This window comes from Crocuta crocuta, unplaced genomic scaffold, assembly GCF_008692635.1.
Source record: "Crocuta crocuta isolate KB4526 unplaced genomic scaffold, BGI_CrCroc_1.0 scaffold687, whole genome shotgun sequence".
NCBI classification, from domain to species: Eukaryota; Metazoa; Chordata; class Mammalia; order Carnivora; family Hyaenidae; genus Crocuta; species Crocuta crocuta.
Window position 1 is genome coordinate 4,582,956 of NW_027530182.1, and position 18,182 is coordinate 4,601,137.

Below are 18,182 nucleotides of genomic sequence, written 5' to 3' on the forward strand. Positions count from 1 at the left end.
GGCGGCGGCGGCCGCGGGAGGGAGGCCCCCCGCCCGGCTGTGCCGAGGGCGCGCAGGCCGCGTAGCCGGCGCTTTCATGCCCCACGAAGGGGCTGTGTTTGGGTGGCACTGAAGGTGGAGCAGGCGGCAGGTGAGTGTGCGGCGGAGGGCCTTTCGCGGACCAGCCCTGCGCGGCGCCTGCGCTCGGCCTCGCGCTCCGGGGTGAGAGGGCGCCGGACGGATAGCAGCTCCGAGGGTTGAGTTCCGATGGCCCGCCTGCGGGGGTAGCCAAGGAGGCGGAAAGTGGCTGGGGCTGGCATTCCCGGCCTAGTTTCTCCGCGGTTTCCGGGGGCGGGGAGTCCCCAGAGCCTGCGGGGTGTGATGATGGGGGAGAGGCCGCGCGGGGACTGGCCTCCCCGCGCCGCCCGTCCAGGCTCCAGAGAAGCACTCCCNGCAGGTGAATGAAGGCATTTCCTTCTCCACATTTACCGTGGCTGAACCTCGGCTGTTCGGAAGGCTGGTTCCATTAAACTCCGAGTGACTAAACACAAATAAAACCAACTAATGAGCCCCTAGTGCTGACTTGTGTAAAGAGCTGTAACTTTTCTACACTGAGGATGCTGTACTGTCTTTACTCTTTAGATGCTTCATGAACCTTTTCCCTCCCAAAGACCGTCTCATCTTAATAAGGAATGACCCAGTTTTTAAGTAGTACCCCCGCCCCGTCCCATTATGTGTGGGGTTTTTTTTTTTTTTCCCCACACGGGAAAATTTAGAGCAGTTACCGAAGTCATTTGTGCAAATGTGAGGGTTAAGTCTCATCTCCAGTAATGAACTCTTGGCTGTTTCTGTGTGTGTGTGTGTGTATTTTTTTTTTTTTTTNTTCTTGGCCTAAGAGATTGCTAAACGTTGTAATCTGGGAATTTGATTACTGAGATTGTTTAATTGTGTGCAAACTCGTGTTAAGTCGTTTTCCCTAGACTCCAGTTTACGTAGGGATAGATCTTCCCGTCCGGTTTGGAAGGTGAAGGGTATAAGATGGAGAAGAATTTTAGTGCTAAGACGCCAAGTTTTCAATAAGTATTTGCTTTGAGGCTATCGTGTGTATTAAGCTACCTGAAATGAAGAGCATTATTTATGATGATCTGTGTACACATAAGAGCAAAATCACTATCAAAAGGAAAACTTTATCTCTGAGCGTTAAAGAATGTCCCACGGTTCTTGATTAAAAAAAAAAAAGCCCTGATATTTTATTTTCTGCCCTGCTATTTGTATTACTGTTAAAAAGTTGGTAAACTGTTTTGGTGTGAGACTGGGGACTCAGAAGTAAATTTCGATTTGTATTCATGAGGATGATCTATCTGCCTCATATAGGCTTGCTTTGACTCGTTTTTCTAGTAATGGCAAACTCCTTCCACACTTTGCCCTGCATTGGTATCTCCTGTGGCCATTTTGCAAGATAGTTGATTTTTTTTGTATTACAGATTTTAGTGAACTGTTAATATGCCAATTGACTTTGGCCATGGTACCTCACTTGGTGTAATTACTGTTTTAGACTTGTTAATCTGGATAATAGAAAAGCGATGATGTTAGAAATGTTGAAGTTGTATCTTGGAGTAATTTACTCTTGCATAATTTGTAAATGAGAGCATTCTGTTGTTGAGAGTAAACATAGTATTTTGTAGTATAAACTTGAGTTTTCAAGCTGAAGAAATTGGCAGTAGAGCTGGTGTGTGGAGAGTGTTCATAAAACACAAGTGTTTTAAATTACAAGGAACTGCACTGATGTGTAGGCTGTAAAAATTCACAGTGCTAGACTTAGGTTATTTGGTTGAGGTGCTCTCTATAAAGAAACATGTTAAGTATCTTCAATAAAAGCTAATTTGTAGCTATACGTATACCAAGGGATATTTGCATGATAAAGATACATAAAGAGCAAATGTATCTTTCAGTTGTGACCAGAACATCTCATATTTTTCTGGAGTTTCCCGCCAGGACAGTTACTGATTTTGCATTGGCTTTGCTTGCTGCTCAGTTTGAAAGTTAGGTTTCAGTCTTAGCCTTGTAGCTAATGTACAGGTGGTAAAGAAAAAGAAAGCTGCTGAGTCAGAGGCAGGTTGTCTCTAGTTGGTCTTTCTGATTTGCAGAAGGGAATTTCTGTTAGAATGTCAATTTCCAATATAGTATGCTTGCTGAAATTTGGTTAGTGAGAGCCACTAAGCTTTCCTAATACATGAATCAAAATGTTATCTTCTCTCAGCTGGTGCCATGAGTTTTCTCTGCCCTTGCAGATTGTCCATTTGACAGACTTCTAAGTAAATGGGATGCCTGGTTGGGATGGGAGATTCCTTTGTAAGGGTTAACAATTGGGGAAAATTTTACATGGGATAGCTGGTGTAAAAGTGTAGGTTTAGCATGAGATTGTAGGAAATTCCAAAATCAGATATTTTATTATTTGAAATTTAAAACAGTATTTTTTGGGCGAGAAATTAGGTAGTTTATAAACTTAAAACTTTTTCTACTTAGGGCAGCACATAATATGTATAAATACGTGTAATAGAGCTTAATGTGCTGCTTGAAAACTTTTTATTGGAAAGGAATATAACGTGATTAAAGGAAATTCCAAAGGAAAAAATATTGATTCTCACGTATCTTATATTTTTCTGTATTCTTATTCTACTTGTATAATACATTAATCAGTAAAATATACTAATCCTGTCTATACTTGTGAATGAGTCTGTGGGTAATATTCATATAATTGTCTTTTTAAACATAGCACGTTTTTCTCGGGTGCTGCATATTACTGTTATCTTATGGCTTTGTAATAGTTGAAAGTTACTGTTTCACAGTGGATTTAACTATTTCTCTGTCTTTTAACATTTTAGTAATTCCACTTTATTGCTCTTAAAATGATGTGATAATGAAATCATTTTGCTAATATGATGGTCCAAACCAAATTACTTTTTAAAACTTTTGATGAAGTAAGCATTCTTTAAACCGTTTCATTAGTAGTGGATCATTAGGGCTCCTATAATATAGTATTTAATTGAAAACAGAATTAAAGGAAGATGAAAAGCTGTAGATGTGTATGTATGACTTGAATTCATTGAGTAGGTTTCAAAATATAAATTCACAATTCTCCCTATTACTGACTTACTACAAGTTTCTATGTCTACCAGTTTTACTTTTAAAACATAGTAAGTAATATTCTTATAGGAATTATTCTTTTTTTAAGTTTAGTAATTTATTTTGAGAGAGTGTGCAAGCATGCAAGTGGGGGAGGGGCAGAGGGGGAGAGAGAATCCTAAGCAGCTCCATGCTGTCAGTGTAGAGCCCTGACATGAGGCTTGGATCTGTGAACCACAACATCATGACCTGAGCCGAAATGAAGAGTTGGATGCTTATGTGACTGAGCCACCCAGGTGCCCTTCTTATAGGAATTCTTCATTTTTAAAGTAATATTGTGAAAAATAAATAAAAATAAAGAGTATTGTAGGACATAAATGTTTTTCAGTGTATCTTATTTCAACCAAACCTAATATTTACAAATCTAGATTTATAATCTTTTGACTTATAGAAGAGTAATTTTGTAGGATTTTAAGTCTTTGAAATATTTTAAGTGATTCCTTGAATCTAGTTTTTTATTGTGTACATGAAGTTCATATCTATCTTAATTTAGGGATGCTTAGATCCTAAAAGCATACATGTTATGAGTCTCTTTTTAATTATGGAAAAAAGAATCTATTAAATATGTACTGTGCTATCTGCTAGGGATAAAGATGAATAATAGTCTAAATATTGAAGGCTGAGGAGCACCTGGGTGGCTCAGTCGGTTAAGCATCAGACTTCAGCTTAGGTCATGACCTCGCCTTTGTGTTTTAGTCTTGCATTGGACTCTCTGTTGACAGCTCAGAGCCTGGAGCCTGCTTTGGATTCTCTCTCTCTCTCTCTCTCTCTCTCTCTCTCTCTCTCTCTCTCTCTCTCCCCCCCTCCCCTGCTCACAGTCTGCCTTTCTTTCTCTCTCAAAAATAAACATTAAAAAAATTTTTTTAAATAATAAAGGCCAGTAAGATAAACAGTCTTATAAATATATACCATAGCTACAACATACCATATCCAGAATAGAGCAAACTTCTCTATAGGAGAAGAGGGAAGTCCCTAAACTGTCTGAAGGCCCTAAACTGTGTTGAAGATGGTAAATTTACATAGAAGGAGACATTTGATTTAAAACTCAAAGAATGATATGAAAAGGTACAGAGTAATGAAAACATGGTGGATTTTATTAAAATACAAGTAATGTAGTGTGAGAGCACAGGTAGTTTTGGAGGGAAGTGGGGAGTAAGCTGCAGGGGAGAGCAGGGGCTGTCATGAAGGGTCATAAAAGTCAAATAAGAAATGGAGACTATACATTGTGGGGAACAGGAAACTAATGATTTTAGGCTGTTAAATATGTTTGGCTGAATTGTGTGAAGGATGGATTTGGGAAAGCAGCTTGAGTGAGGCTGCAGGTTCGTTAGTCAGATCTTGAGGGCATCCAGGTGAGAATTGAGAACAGCAGATGGTAGGGATGGAAGAAAATGAATAAATTGAGAACTATTATGTAACATCTACATTTCCCTGTGGCTTGGAAGCCTTGTCTCCAGGCATATCTTCTTCTTGTCCAGTGTGGCCCTGCCACGCCAGCCAACTGTTAGGTTCTTTCTCTTAGAGCCCTTGTATTCCATTTACATGTTTTTCTGAACCAGCTTTCCTGATCACGCTGTTTAGGGAGAAAAGTTACTGTCATACCATCCAGTTATTTTACTCTGTAGAGTTTCTTTTCTTTCCTTCCTTCATATTTGTTCCCCTTACTAGTTTGGAGGTTATATATGATCTGACTCCTTTTTATTTTTTGTAAGTGTGGGTCTATTTCTAGTCTCTTTTTCTGTTCTCTTGGCATATAAATATATATATATATATATTAATGTTTATTTATTTTGCGAGAGACAGCATTTACATGCCAGCAGGGGAGGGGCAGACACGGAGAGAGAATCCTAAGGAGGCTCTGCACTGGCAGCACAGAGTCCAGTGCAAGGCTTGATCACAGGAACCTGGAGATCATGACCTGAGCTATAATCAAGAGTCAGTCGCTCAATTGACTGAGCTTACCCAGGTGCCCCTCTTGATCTATATTTTTTTAATTTTATTTCATTTTTTATATTTTGAGACAGAGAGACAGAGCAGGAGCAAGGGAGGGGCAGAGAGGGAGGGAGAAACAGAACCTGAAGCAGGCTCTAGGCTCTGAGCTGTCAGCACAGAGCCTGACATGGGGCTCGAACCCACGAACCACAAGATCATGACCCGAGCTGAAGCCGGACGCTCAACCGACAGAGCCACCCAGGCGTCCCACTTGATTTATATTCTTATACTAATAATATATTATCTTTATTTCTTTATAGCAAGCCTTACAGTCAGGTAGCGTATGTCCTTCAACATTGTCTTTTTTTTCAACATTGCTTTGGTTATTTTAGATCTTTTGCATTTTCATATAAACTATAGACTAAGCTTGTCAGTGTTTACAAAAAGCCTGATGAGGAGAATTGACATCTTAATAATACTGAGACTTCTGATACTTTCACATGGCATATCGCTATTTATTTAGGTTTCTTTAGTTTTTTTCTGCAATGTTTTTAGTAATTTTCCTTTTATAGGTTTTGTATATATTTTGTTCAGCGTATCCCGAAGTATTTAATGTTTTTTGATACTTTCCATTGCCAGTGATACTGTATTTTAAGATTCCTTTTCCTCAACTTTTTGTTGATATTGTAAAAGATACGATTGATTCTCTTGTGTATTCTGTTATCTTACTAAATCCACTTTTTAGTTCTAGTAGCTTTCAAGTAGATTCCTCAGGATTTTCTTCATATACAGTCATGTCTGCAAAGAAAGCCATTTTTGCTTCTTCCTTTCCAATCAGTATGTGCATTTTGTTTCTTCTTGTCTTATTGCCACTGTTAGATCACTGATGTTCACTAGAAATAGAATGTAATTTAGAATTTCGAGTAGCTCCATGGCAAGAGGCAACAATAAGTCAGTCATTAAATGTAATACATTTTTTATTCCATTATCTCTAACATATTATTCGCATGTGCAGTACTTTCCCCAGCACTGTCATAACAAATTACCACAAACCATGTGGTTTAACACAACAGAAATTTATTCTAAGTCAGTTCTGGAAACTGGAGGTCTGAAATCAAGGTGTTGGCAGGCACTTGCTCCCCTGAAGGCTCTAGGAAAGATTCTTTCCTTGCCTCGTATTTCTGGTGGTTGCAGGCAATCCTTAGATATAAGGCTATTTAGAGTTTCTGTGTCTTCTTATGCCCATTTTGGCAATTTGTGTCTTAAAAATTTTGACCATTTCAAATCAGTTATCGAATATATTGGTGTGAAAGTATTTATAATATTTCCTTGTTATCTTTTTAACGTCTAACAATACACCTTCTTTCATTCTTCATATTAGTAATTTGCTTTTTTCTTGATTTAGAGTTACTGATTTTTGTATTGCTATGCTATTGCTTGTCCATTTCCAGTTTTATTGATTTCTGCTCTTTTTATTTCTTTTTGTCTACTTTTGGTTAATTTGTTTTTCTTTTTTAGCTTCTTAAGGTGGACACTTACATCACTGATTTAAAAACTTTCTTCTTTCCTGGGGCACCTGGGTGGCTCAGTTGGTTAAGTGGCTGACCCTTGGTTTTGGCTCAGGTCATGATCTCATGGTTTGTGAGTTTAAGCCCTGCATCTGGCTCTGTGCTGACAGCGAGGAACCTGCTTGGGGTTCTCTCTTTCCTTCTCTCTCTGCCCCTCCTTTGCTTGCATGCTTGTGTGTGTCTGTCTCTCAAAAATCACTAAACTTTAAATAAATAAATAAAAACTTCTTTTCTAATATAAGTGCTAAAAGCTATAAATTTCCCTTTAAACACTACTTTAGCTTCATTTTACAAGTTAATTTCTCTTATTCTTTTGAATTAATTTTTTTGAAAATTTTTAAATGTTTTAAATTAAAATTTTTTGAAATTTTTTTTACTGTTTATTTTTGAGAGAAAGTCAGAAAGCAAGCAGAGGAGGGGCAGAGAGAAAGGCTCCAGATGCTGAGCTGTTAGCACAGCTGTTAGCCTGATGTGCAGCTCGAACCTACAAACTATGAGATCATAATTTGAGCTGAAGTTGGATGCTTAACTGACTGAGTCACCCAGGTACCTCTAATTTTTTTCTTTTTTTTAATTTTAGAGAGAGAGCATGAGTAGGGGAGAGAGGCAGGGGTGGGGGGGAATGGAGAGAGATTGAGAGAGAGAGAGAGAGAGAGAAAGAATCCCAAGCAGGCTCAATGCTCAGCACAGAGCCCAACTTAGGGCTCCATCCCATGACCTGAACTGAAATCAAGTGTTGGATGCTCAATGGACTGAGCAATCCAGGCACCACAATATCTGTTATTTTCATTCAGCTCAGAATATTTTCTAATATCTCTTGTAATTTTTTTTTCTTTGCCTGATGGATTATTTGGAAGAGTGTCTTTTAATTTCCGAGCACTTAATGGAATTTTATAAGATGTCTTCCTATTACTGATTCCAAATTTAATTCCACTGTGGTCAGAGAACATGTTGTGTATGATTTATATTTTTTAAAATTTATCCAGGCTTCTTTTATGGGCCAGCATTTTATTTATCTGGGTGAATGTTCTGTGTGCACTTGAAAAGAATGGTATTTTGCTGTTGTTGGGTGGACTGTTTTATAAATATCATTTATGTCTAGTTGATAGTGTTCTTCAGATATTATGTATTCTTGCTGATTTTCTGTATACTTGTTCTGTGAATTACTAAGTGAGTGTTGGACTCTCTTTAATTGCGGATCTGTTTATTTCTCCTTTCAATTCTATCACTTTACACATGAAAAGATGCTCAGCATCACTCATCAGGGAAATAAAAATCAGAACTACATTGAGATACAACCTCACACCTGTCAGAATGGTTAAAATTAACAACACAGGAAACAACAGATATTGGTGAGGATGTGGAGAAAGGGGAACCCTCTTATATTGTTTGTGGGAATGCAAACTGGTGCAGCCACGCTGTAAAATAGTATGGATGTTCCTCAAAAAGTTAAAAATAGAACTGCCTTGTGACCCAGCAATTGCACTAGTAGGTATCTGTCCAAAGGATACAAAAATATTGATTCAGAGGGGCACATACACCCTGATGTTTATAGCAGTGTTACAAAAAATAACCAAATTATGGAAAGAAACCAAATGTCCATTGCCTGATGAATGGATAAAGAATGTGTGGTGTGTGTGTGTACATATATACATACAATGAAATATTACTCCACCATCAAAAAGAATGAAATCTTGCCATTTGCAATGACATTGATGGAGTTAGAGTTATTATGCTAAGTGAAATAAATTAGAGAAAGACAAATATCATATGATTTCACTAATATGTGGAATTTTTTTTAATGGTTATTTTTGAGAGAGAGTGCAAGCAGGATGGGGCAGAGAGAGAGAGAGGGAAACACAGAATCTGAAGCAGGCTCTAGGCTCTGAGCTGTCAGCACAGAGCCTGATGTGGGGCTCAGATTCACAAACCTTGAGATCACGACCTAAGCCAGTCAGACATTTAACCGGCTGAGCCACCCAGACACCCCTCATATGGGGAATTTAAGAAACAAAATAAGTAAACATAGGGGAAAAGAAAAATAAAAGGGAGGCAAACCATAAGAGACTCTTCCTAACCATAGAGAGTAAACTAAGGATTGCTGGAGGGGACGTGGGGGGTGGGGGGGATGGGCTAAATGGGTGATGGGTATTAAGGAGGGCACTTGTTGTGAAGAAGACTGGGTGTGATATGTAAATGATGAATCACTAAATTCTACTCTTGAAACTGTTACACTATATGTTAACTAAAATTTAAATAAAAACTTAGAATATTAGAAGCAAATAATTTTGTTAGTTTGTACTCTAAATACTTTGGTGCTCCTTTGTTAGATGTATATTCCTTTGGGCTTGTAGACTTGACAAATCTTTTGTTATTATTATGAGGTTTTGTTGTTATTATGAGTTATTAACTCCTCTGTTTCTCTTTATCCTTGTTCTGAAGTCTTCCTTAGCCTGTTGTTAACATGGCCATGCAGGCTTTTTTTTTTTTTTTTACACACATGTTAAATGTTTTTGCATCCTTGTACATTTAAAAAAATAGACTTTATTTTTAGAAGAGTTTTAGATTTACAGAAAAATTGAGAAGGTAGTACAGAGCTTCCTCTGTACCCTGGATTCAGTTTCTACTGTTATTAACATCTTAGTAATTAGTATGGTACATTCATCACAATTAGTGAAACTATGTTAATACGTTGTTATTAACTAAAGTCTACAGTTTATTCAGATTTCCTTAGTATTTTTTTAAATGTTTATTTTTGAGAGAGAGAGCATGAACATGAGTGGGGGAGGGGCACAGAGGGAGAGACAGAATCCCAAGCAGGCTCTTTGTGTCAGCTCAGAGCCCCACATGGAGCTTGATCTCATGTATCATGAAATCATGACCTGAGCCAAAATTAAGAGTCAGATGCTTAACTGACAGAACCACCCAGGCATCCCAGGATTTCTTTAGTTTTTACCTAATGTCCTTTTTTTTGTTCCAGGATGTCATTTAGACACCACACCATTACATTGAGTTGTCATGTCTCCTTAAGCTACTTTTGGGTGTAACAGTTTCTTAGACTTTCCTTGCTCTTGATGACCATGACAGTTTAGAGGTGTGCTGATCAGGCATTTTTTAGGATGTTCCTTTATGAGAATTTTTCTGATGTTTTTCTTAGGATCAGACTGGGTTTATGAGTTTTTGTGATGAAGATTGATCACAGAGGTAAAGTGCCATTTTCATCATCTATTAAGGATGCCTATTATCAACATAATTTATGATTTTGATGTTGATCTTGATTGCCTGGCCAAAGTAGTGTCTGCCATGTTTCTCTTTTCTACTGTAAAGATAGTCCCCTCTTTTCCCTTTCCATTTTGTACTGTTTGGAAGGAAGTCTCTAAGTTAACCTTACACTTAGGGATTACGGAGTAATACTCCTTGAGAGCAGAGCATCTCTGTTTTTCTTAATTTCTTAATTTATTCATATCATTAATTTATATCAATATGGACCTAGGAATATTTATTTTATACTTTTGGTTTTAATACAGTACTATTTGCTCCAATTGTTCTAGCTATTCTTGGCTATTGGGAATATTTTATGGGCTCCTGTGCTCCTTTGACATAAACTCATCAGTGTGGGGTTTTTTGATTTTTTTTTGAGCACTTACTTTCTGGCACTAAAAAGTGCTCCAGGCTCATTTTGTTTATTTTCTGTCCTAGTCCCAGAATCAGCCGTTTCTTCAAGACATATTGGTTCTTTTGATTGGAGAATGGTATTATAAACCAAGATCTTGGGTGCTAGGTATACTGATTGCAGTTGGGGTATCATTGGCTCTAGGCCCGCTCAGCTGATTGAGCAAGGAAATATACTGGTATATACTAACCTGTTACATACATATTAAGGTAAACATGAGTTCATACTGAATCTCCAATTTTAATCCATTACTACATGGATCATCATAGTTTCCTTCCCTTACTTATTTGTAAATTCCTGCTTGGACAGTGAGAAACCTGGCTCCCACTATCTATCATTTATTTATATAATTGTTCAATTCCATTACACGTATATAGCAGTATTAGGTTGTTATCTTATACCACTGTGGGAAACAGTTTTATCAACTAGAATGCCTATTTGTTCCTTTTGTTCCTTTTGCCTTTAGCTTTACAGACTCCACTCATTTCTAAAGTTACTTTAGTCAGCATCTTTTCCCTCCAGACCCCTTCAGTGAGGTTGTTGTATACATTTGTAATACAGTTGTATTCTCTTGACTTACACCACATTGTTTAAGGGGATCCCCTGACCTCCTTAATGGTTTTAAATATTTTTGTCAGTAAAGTTCATTTTCTGTGCTTTAAAGTTTTATGAATTTTGACAAATACATTGTATCATTTATCCACCATTATACTGTCCTGCTGAATAGTTTCATCTCCATAAAAATCCCCTGTACTTCTAAAGTCTAGATGAGCCCCCTGACACTCTGCCCCTACTTCATTGTACTCTCTAAAAAATAAACACTTAAAAGAAAAAGACTTGATTTGGCAAAATTCACATAACATAAAATTCACCATTTACCTGGGTGGAGGATGGGCAAAATTGAATGGGCAAAATGGGCCCAACCCCATTTGGGTCACCCCCAAATGGGTGAAAACCCAGTTTCATGTGGGGGGGTGGTGAAAGGTACACAGCATAGGGAATACAGTCCAGGGGTATTATAATAGCATTGTATGGTGACAGATGGTAGGTATACTTGAGGTGAGCATAGCATAATGCAAAGACTTGTAGAATTGTTATGTTGTGTACCTGAAACTAATGTAACATTGTTATGTTGTTACATAGTGTCAACTGTAATTTTTTAAAAAATAGCAAAAAAGTCACCATTTTAATGATTTAAGAATGTACAATTCAGTGTCATTTAGTACATTCATAATGCTGTACAACTCTTATTACCACTGTCTAGTTCCAGAAGTTTTCATCACCCCCAAAGGAAATTCCTTTCCCTTTAAGAAGTCACGCCCCATGCTCCTCCACCCCCAGACCCTGGCAACCAGTAGACAGCTAGCTTTTTCTATGGTTTTGCCTATTCTGGATATTTCATATAAATAGAATTATACAGTATGTGACTTTTTTTAAATTGAGGCAAAATTGACATATAACATTAGTAATTAGTTTCAGGTGTGCAGCATAATAATTCAATTTTTGTCTACATTACAAAGTGATCACCATAATAAGTCTAGTAAGCATCTGTTACCGTGCAATTGAATTGATCCTCTTCACCCATGTCCCTAACCCCAATTCCCTTCCTTCTGATAACTACTGATCTGTTTTGTGTAGCTATGAGTTTTGTTTTGCTGGTTTGGTTTGGTTTGTAAATTCCACATATAAGTGAAATCATAGAGTGATTGTCCTTCTCTCTCTGACTTATTTCACTTAGCATAATACCCTTAAGGCCCATCCATGTTGTCACAAATGCAAGATTTCCTTCTTTTTATGGCTGAGTAGTATTCTGGTGCATGTGTGGGTATACACACATGCATCTTTATCCGTTTATCCATCAGTGGACACTTAATGTTATTTCTGTGTCCTGGCTACTGTAAATAATGCTGCAGTGAGCATAAGGGGGATATTTGTTTTTGAGCTAATATTTTTGTTTTCCCAGAAGTGGAATGACTGGATCATATGGTATTTCTGTTTTTATTTTAAGGAACCTCCATATTGTTTTCCATAATGACTACACCAATTTATATTCCCACCGACAGTGGACGATAGTTCTCTTTTTTCCACAGCCTCTCCAACACTTCTTTCTTTTTGATAATAGCCATGCTAACAGGTGTAAGGTAATAGATCATTGTGGTTTTGATTTACATTTTCCTGATAATGACTAATGTTGAACATCTTTTCCTGTGCCGGTTGGCCAGTGACCTTTTGTGTCTGGCTTCTTTCACTTAGCTTAATGCTTTCTGGGTTCATCCGTGTTAGAGCATGTTATCAGTATTACTTGGTTCTTTTTATGCCTGAATAATATTCTATTGCATGGAAATAACACATTTTTTTTTCTGACTTGATATTTGGATTTTTCTGTTTTGGTAATTTTAATAGTACTGCTATGAATATTTGTGTATGTGTTTATAGGGACATATGTTTTCATTTGTCATGGTAGACAAATGTAGTGAAATTATTGATAAGGTTGGTTTTGAATCTATTATCTTACTATTTTTAATTTGTCCTGTCCAATGTTCCTTTTTGGATTGAATATATTTTAGTATTCTATTCATCTGACATTGGCTTGTTAGCTGTAGATAGGTCTTTTTTTTTTTTTTTTAAGTAATTGCTTTAGGGCTTATAAATGCATCTTTAACTTAACCACAGTCTTCCTTCTGATAGTATTATACTATGTGTGTATTACGCAGGACTCTTAATTCAGTGCATGTCTTTTCCATTCCTCATCATTAAAAACAGGGTAATACTCGTTTCCTTACTGGGTTGTTAAGAATGTGAAATGAGTTAATGTATGTAAAATACTTTGAACATAGCTCATGCTTTTATTTATATTGGGAATAATAGAAGAAAACTTCATTAGAATTTCTGGAATCTGTAGATTGTTTCTTTTCTAGCCTGCTTTAGTTGCCTGCTTCCATGATCACACCCAGGACTGTTGGTTCTCAATTTGACTGTACATTATAATTAACTGAGCAACTTAAAAAATATGGTAATATGCCAACCTCAAATTCTTATTTTATTGGTTTCGTATGCATTTTTTAAATGTTCCAGCTGGTTCCAATATGGAGTTAGTATAGAGAATCATTACCCTGGACTTTATGATCATACTCTGTAACTTAAAGTATTTGAAGCATCTAACTGACTTCCATTTCTTTCTTTCTTTTTTTCTTTTCTTTTCTTTTTTTTTTTTTTTGCCAGCTTATCTATTCTGGTACCCTATTGTGACATTTTTTAGATTCCATCGAGATCCAGGCCATTAGCCACACCACTCTTTCACTGTCCATTATCCCCCTCATATAGTAATTTCTTTCCTTATCCAATTACATTGATTCAGTGAAAAAAAAATATTTTTAATGCTTGTAGGTATTTTGCACTATTTTGTGGGGTCAAGTTATCAACTCCCTTGTTCTTCTCTTCCTTCACTATAATTGAGGCACAACTTCAGCCCTGATTGAATTCATTACTTTGCCAACTCTCCTTCCTTGAATCTGAGCAGCTGAGTGTCATTGGAGAAAACAAACAACAGTGCTGATTGGTCTCACTTCAATTTATGGCCACAAGTATCACTGTGTCCCCACCTTTATGTAGTCATTTGTTCTTCCACTTTCACTACTAAGACCATTTACTCTTTTTTCTTTCTATATGCTTAGCCATATGTGTGTGTGTGTGTGTGTATAATGTGTGTGCAGTGTATATATATATGTATATATATATATAGTATATGTGTATCTTCTTCAAACGGGTCTTCCTTGATTGCACTATAAAGATGAACCCTTGCATTACTACTTTCTTTCCCTCTGTCTTGCTTTATTTTTCTTCATAGTACCTATGTTTTCTGAAATTACTTATTTATAAGGTTATACTTGTTTACTGATTGTTTCCCAGCTGTGATGTAAGCTCCATACAGACAGGGCATTCAGTGTTTTCATTGCTTTAATTCCCAGCATTTAGAACAATGTCTGAGGCTCAGTCATAGGTTATAATAAACCAACAGTGATTGATTAGCAAACATAAGAGCTCTTTTCCATTAACCAGAAAACTGTAAAATATTTATGAATAATCCATGCAAGACCTGAATGAAACAAATTATGATATTTTGCTTAAAATCTTTAAAAAAAAAAAGACCTGAATAAAATGGAGGGTCATACCATGCTCCTGAGTAGCGAACTTAATATTGTAAAGATGTCCATTCTCCTTAAGTAAACTGTTTTAGAGCAGTTCTAAAAAAGATCTCAACCCTCCTCCTCCCTGAAACTTGGTAAGCTTGGATGAATAAGTCTGAAAAATCTTAAACTCCCTTTTCCCTCCTTTTTTTTTTTTTTAATGTGCCAGATCAGAAAATGTTTAGAGCTACTATAATTAACTATGGGTGGTATTAGCTTGGAAGTTGGCTAATGAAACAAAACAGAGGTTAGATTTTACAGGATTCTATAGGATATTAGCATATGAGAAAGATGAGAAGAGAATTATTCAGTAAGTTAACCTTTCCATAATAAGTAGATGACATGGTCATAAATTTTATTCTATAGAGCGTTTTTAAAGCAGTGATACCCATTTTGTATACTTGAGATATGTGGATCTCTTTACTCTTATAGTTAGGAATTTAATTAGGCTTAATCCTTAGGTAACCATGTGTTTTATAAAATATTCCCCTCATTCCTTTACAGTTTATTTATTTATTTATTTATTTATTTTTTATTTATTCTAGGAGAGACAGAGACCGCGTGAGCAGGGGAGGGTCAGAGAGAGAGGGAGTCACAGACTGAAACAGGCTCCAGGCTCCGAGCTGGCAGTCAGCACAGAGCCCGACGCGGGGCTCGAACCCACAAACCGCGAGATCATGACCTAAGCGAAAGTCGGACGCTTAACCGACTACGCCACCTAGGCGCCCTGCAGTTTATTTTTTTGAGCATGTTTAGCTCTCTTCCTTTTTGTTTTAACTATTTTTATTTCATTTTTTTAAAGTTTATTTATTTACTTAAGCAATTTGTACGCCCAGTATGGGGCTCGAACGCATGACCATGAGACCGAGTCACATGCTCTTCGACTGAGTCCCCACCTCTCTCCCTTTTAATTTGTTACAATTTCCACTATGTATTTAGTAGTCAAATAAACTTAATAGAATTTCTTATAAACGAACACTAAATAGACTGAATGAGAGACTGAAAGGCATCAAGTATGTATGTTTTACTGGCTTGTGATATCTGTCGTACACCTTCATGGCTGTTACTAGGCTATATATGAATTGGTGAGGTTGCCAGATTGAGTATTCGAAACTTGTGAGGTGTTAATTTACTGTATGTTCACTTTATGCTCAGTGAATAAAGTTTAGGAATGATAATCAGCTTTTAAGGATAAAGGGAAGAAGTCCATGGGGGAAAACTTTCAATTTATCGAGTGTTTTGCATGTCTTTTTATTTCTCTTTCTGTGTATGTATATATATATGCATATGTGTATGAGATATCTTAGCAGATTTTATGTTCTACTTTTCCAACTTTATAGGAAGTTGAGTTAAAATTGGGAATATTCAGACTGCTTTCCTGCCTACTTCTTGAGATTATTTATAATTTTTTTATGTCTTTATTTTTAGAGAGAGAGAGGGAGGTGAGGGGTAGAGAGAGAGGGAGACACAGAATCCAAAGCAGGCTCCAGGATCTGAGCTGTCAGCACAGAGCTTGATGCGGGGCTCAAACCCACTGACTGTGTGAGATTATGACCTGAGCCGAAGTCCGATGCTTAATCGACTGAGCCACCCAGGTGCCCCTACTTCTTGAGTTTAAACCAGTTATTCTACCTTTTCCATTATATTTTTGTTGAAATCTTGAAGGACATGAACTGCTTTTTAAAAAAAAATTTTTTTTGTTCATTTTTTTAGAGACAGAACGTGAGTGGGGGGAGGGGCAGAGAGAGAGGGAGACACAAAAGCAGTCTCCAGGCGCTGATCTGTCAGCACAAGAGTCAGATGTGGGACTCAAACTCACAAGCTGTGAGATCATGACCTGAACCGAAGTTGAACACTCAACCAACTGAACCACCCAGGTGCTCTGACGTGAACTGCTTTTTAAAAAACCTTTTCATTTTGAAACAAAATTCAGAAAAATTGAGTCCAACTTTCAGAAAAGTTGGAAGAATATTGTAATGAGCTCCCATTATACCCTTCACTTAGATTTGCCAGTTATTAACATTTTATCACATTCGCACTCTCTCTCAGCATAGTGTTACTTTTTATTTTTTTAACAAGCTTTATGTCCAGTATGGGACTTGAACTTACAACCTCAAGATCAAGAGTTGTGTGCTGTTTTGATTAAGCCAGCCAGGGGCCCCAGTACACAGATTATTATTATTATTTTAATTTTAGAGAGAGAGAGAGAGCGCGCACGATAGGGGGAGAGAAGCAGAGCAGGACAGAGAGAGAACCTTAAGCAGGCTCTGCTTACAGACAGAGCCTGATGTGGGGCTCGATCCACATCATGACCTGAGCAGAAAAACTAAGAGTTGGATGCTCAACTGACTGAGCTATCCAGGCACCCTGCGTAGTATTATTTTTTGATTAAACCATTAAAGCATGTATTTCTTAAGAACAAGGTCATTGTGTTATACAATACAATGATCACATTAGGAAAATCAGCTTTGTTGTAAAGTTAATATATAGTCTACATTGAAATTTCTCCAATACTATTCTTTAAAAAAATTTTTTTAACATTTATTTATTTTTGAGAGACAGAGCATGAGCAGGGGAGGGGCAGAGAGAGGAAGGCACAGAATCTGAAGCAGCCTCTGGGCTCTGAGCTCTCAGCATAGAGACCAATGCAGGGCTTGACCCCGTGAACCACGAGATCATTACCTGAGCCAATGTCGGATGCTTAACCAACTGAGCCACCCAGGTTCCCCTCCAGTGCTGTGTTTTATAGCCGTTTTTTGTTTTTCTTTTCCCAGATTCATTCTAGGATCACACATTAGTTATCATTTATTTGGTAATTAATTGGAGAGTCATGTCTGTAATAAGGACATTTTCATTTCTTCCTCTTTTATTTTCTTCCTTCTGATCTCTTTGGGTTTATTTTGCTCTTCCTTTTTTAGTTTCTTGAAATTGAAGTTTGGATTATCAGTTTGCTCTTTTTCTAATAAGCACCTAATAATATTTTTCTGTAAGTGCTGCTTTAGTTGCATCACACAAATTTTGATATGTTTTCTTTTTTGTTTAGTTCAAAATATTTTGTAATTTCCTTAAACTTCCTCTTCAATCACAAGTTATTTAGTAGCGTGTTTAATTTCTAAGTATTTGGAGGTTTTTGTTGTCGCTTGTTTTGATCTCAGATGTTAATCTATTTTAATCTGGAATGGTATTTGAACCTTTCTCCCTTTCATTACACTGACATTTTTTTTTTTTAGAATTTTGCCCTCTAGTATTTATTTATTTATTTGATTCGATTATAGCTGACATGCAATGTTACACTAGTTTTAAGTCTACACAGTAGTGATTCCACAGCTCTTTATATTATGCTGTGCTCACCACAAAGTGTAGCTACCATCTATCACTATACACCACTATTACCATGCGATTGACTGTATTATCTGTGCTGTGCCTGTCATCTTTGTGACTTACTCTTTATGTAACGGGAAGCTGTACTTCCCGCTCCACTTCACACATTTTGCCCATCCTGTCCTCCTCTGTGGTAACTATCAGTTCTCTATATTTGTGGGTCTGTTTCTGGTTTTGTTTGTTTTGGTTAATTTTTTTTAGATTCTACATATAAATGAAGTTATATATGTATCTTTCTCTGTCTGACATGTCACTTAGCATAATACCTTCCAGGGC

At 37.1% G+C, this 18,182-nt stretch overlaps 1 protein-coding gene across 2 annotated transcripts in view; it reads left to right on the forward strand.

Annotated features, from left to right (window-relative positions):
• Positions 1 to 6: 6 nt before the first annotated feature.
• DENND4C (DENN domain containing 4C) overlaps positions 7 to 18,182 on the forward strand; it is a 118,764-nt gene continuing 100,588 nt past the window's right edge. For both annotated transcript variants that reach the window (XM_077765079.1, XM_077765080.1), the window contains exon 1: positions 7 to 130. The gene's annotated coding sequence lies outside the window, so the exon portion shown is untranslated. The remainder of the gene's footprint in view (positions 131 to 18,182) is intronic.